This window comes from Apteryx rowi, unplaced genomic scaffold, assembly GCF_003343035.1.
Source record: "Apteryx rowi isolate R43461 unplaced genomic scaffold, aptRow1 scaffold_563, whole genome shotgun sequence".
In the NCBI taxonomy this organism is placed as follows: Eukaryota; Metazoa; Chordata; class Aves; order Apterygiformes; family Apterygidae; genus Apteryx; species Apteryx rowi.
Window position 1 is genome coordinate 554509 of NW_020450831.1, and position 2936 is coordinate 557444.

At 60.0% G+C, this 2936-nt stretch overlaps 1 protein-coding gene across 1 annotated transcript in view; it reads left to right on the forward strand.

Moving 5' to 3' along the window:
• The first annotated feature begins 1042 nt into the window (after positions 1 to 1042).
• The window catches only part of NFIL3 (nuclear factor, interleukin 3 regulated), a 12363-nt gene continuing 10469 nt past the window's right edge, over positions 1043 to 2936 (forward strand). Inside the window, exon 1 of the mRNA XM_026081965.1 lies at positions 1043 to 1143. The gene's annotated coding sequence lies outside the window, so the exon portion shown is untranslated. The remainder of the gene's footprint in view (positions 1144 to 2936) is intronic.

Consider the following 2936-nt stretch of genomic DNA (forward strand, 5'->3'; position numbering starts at 1 on the left):
ACGCTTTATAGCTCACAGCACAAAATGCCAAGTGGCGTAACAGCAGGGAACACACCCAGCACTGAGCCAGCGTATCTTCAGCAAGCTCTTTTCCCCCCCTTTTCCCTTTTGTCTGTTTTTTTTTCTTGCGAGTCAAAGATTGAAGTATAATTCATGGGAGGATTACCCATACACCGTGGCTAGATGGCAGATACGTGCCTTAGAAACACAGTCTTCAGGTCCTGTGCAATTACTCTGAGACGATAATACCTCTGCCAGATCTGAGGTTTTCATTTTTACACTCCCGTCAGATACAATCTCATTACGCTACATACCAAGCAAACGGCGAGGCTGCGAGGGCTACAGCGCAGTTAATTTTCCCCGACAATAAAAACGACCGCGCTCAAACCTCTGCCTAAATCCTCCCCAGACCAGGGGCAAAGGCCCGGCCCCCTCCCCCCCCCCGCGGAGCCCCCACGGCCCGGCCCGGCCCGGGGGAGCGGCCGCTGCGCGGGGCAGCGAGCGAGGCACAGCGCGCCGCGCAGCCTGCGCGCCCCCGCCTCGCGGAACGGCCGTTGGGCGGGGTGGGTGGGGGCCACGCCGCGGGGCTGCGCCGCTGCTCGCCCCCCCCCCCGCTCCGCCCGCGGGGAGGCTGCGCGGGGAGGGCTCCCCCCCTCCCAACCGCCGCGCGCGCTGCCCCCCGGCTCGCCAGGGGCGGTTACGTAAACGCCAGCATCCCCCGCCCGCCCGGCGGTTATGCAATCCCAGCACACAGACCTACTGTACCACACACAGCCCGGCGGGGCGGGGGGCGGGGCGGCCGGCCCCCCAGGCCCGCCCCCATGCCTCTCCCATTGGCCGCCCTCCCAGAGCGCCCGGCCCCGATTGGGGCGGCGCTGCCGCCACTCACGACGCGGCGCGGCTGGCATGCGGGCTGCGCGCCCCGCGCCGCGCACAGCCCTGACCTACTAACACACATCCCTCCGCGCCGCCGCCGCCGCCGCACGCTCCCTGCCTCTCTCGCTGCCTCACACCGGTGTCGCTCCGCTCCCGGACAAGCGGAGCGCCGCTGCCCGCCTGACCCTACCCATCTCGGCTCGGCTCGCCTCCAGCCTGGCCGGCCGGCCCGGCCCGGCCCGGGGGATGCTCCGCGCCGCGCTGGAGGTAGGAAGGCGCGGGGCGAGTGTGGCCGCCGTGCGAGGGGGCGCGCAGGGGCGCGGAGCGCTGTGCTGGGTGCGCGCGGATATGTGTGTATATGTGTTCGCGTGTGCGTGTATAAACTTTTGCTGGCGTGTCAGCGCCGGGGCTGGCCGCCTTAAGGTGGCCGCTTTGGTTGCAGCGCCCTCCGCGCATCACGTAGGCTCGGAGCGGCTGCTCGTCGCTGGCCGGGGCTGGGCTGCGGTTGCATAATATGTCTCCCTGTTGGGGGAAAAGCGGCGTTTTGGGGGAGAAAAGCGCCGCGGCGCTTGGTCTGGCCTCCCGGTGGGTGAGGAGGGGTCTGCGAGCGGCGTCAGCAGGTTAAAAAGGCTGTTTTTGCTTGCTCGCAGGAGGCTTGTCGAAGGGGATAATGGCACGAAAAGAAATCTGGAAAATGCCTGGTTAAGGTTTTCCCATGCTTGCAGCGTTTGTTCTTAATATAACGCTGTCCCCTTCCCCCCGTATTTTTGTCTTCTGTTTGTCGCCTGTACGCCCAACGAGCCCGGAGGAAGGTCTGTGGGACTCGTTCTTTCATACATTGCATAATCTGTTCGCTGTGAAATATCAGCAAGCGCTAGGACGAGGTGTGTGCGTGAGTGTGAAATGCCGTGGTAATTTTGGTGCAGTGTCAAGCATTAGGTCATTAATTACAACGCTTTTGTGCGTTTACTAGAGGGGGGAGAAAGGAAAAAAAAAATCGGAGTTTTGTGGCCATCGATTGTCAGGGGCCGCCGGAGAGAGGCTGTTTTCACGCTGTGCTCAGGGATGTTGTTTGTGGGCAAGCGGCATTAATGGTAGCATTCCACCCCCCCCCCCCCCCACCCAGCCCCCGTGTTTTGCTAGGCTGTGTTTGCTTAAGCCTTTTTCGTCACTTTTGTCGCTGTTTTTCAGACACTGCAGGACCGATCACATAATAGTTCCTGGAAATGTGGCATTATGTAACCACAGAATTTGCTGGCAGTCAGGCTAGGAAGAGGGAGAGCTAATTATGCGATTTTATAATCTCGCTACCAAGAAACTAGGACAATCTCGCCCTAAAAAAAATGCAACTGTAACAGATTTTGTTAAAGTATGTTTAGTAAGGAAAGTAGACAACTGGGTAAGTGGGGAGGTAACTCGTGCTCGCCGAATGTGTGCTATGTACCTTAAAATGAAATTTGTGTTAATCTATATTTAGCCCTATCACATTTTAGCGATTCTGGCTTCATGTGCTATTTCTGGTCCTTTCTCCAGAGCTGTGCATATAGACGTTCAAGGCCATTTGCTTGGATTTTTAACTCCACGCCTTCAGAGACATTTTGATAAGGCTGTATTTTTAGGACGGCATTTCGCCGAGACACTAAACAATTTCTTTGGTACTGGCTTTCACTTGTCCTTTCTTAAAAAAGGGAACATCTAATTTAAGAGAGGAACGAATTTAAGAGAATGTCAGCAGCCCTGAAGAAGTGAGATAGTCTGTCCGTCCCCTCCTGGCGGCGGTGGGCTCGGGTGGAGGGGGCACGCAAGTGCCCCGGTCCCACGAAACCGGGCGTTTTAGCGCGGAAGAGGCGGAAAGCCGGAGTAGGTCAGTATGACATTCCCGGTGGCACTAATCCCCGACCAGCCTGGGCGCGATCGCGGCGGACGGGGCCGCAGGGGATATGGCAGCAGTGCCCGCCCGCGGGCCCGATCCCGCGGCCCGCCGCCGCGGGGGCGCTGCGCAACGCCGGGCGCTCGGGGAGCGGCGGTGGCCCCGGCGTGCGGGCCGCCCGTTGGGGGCC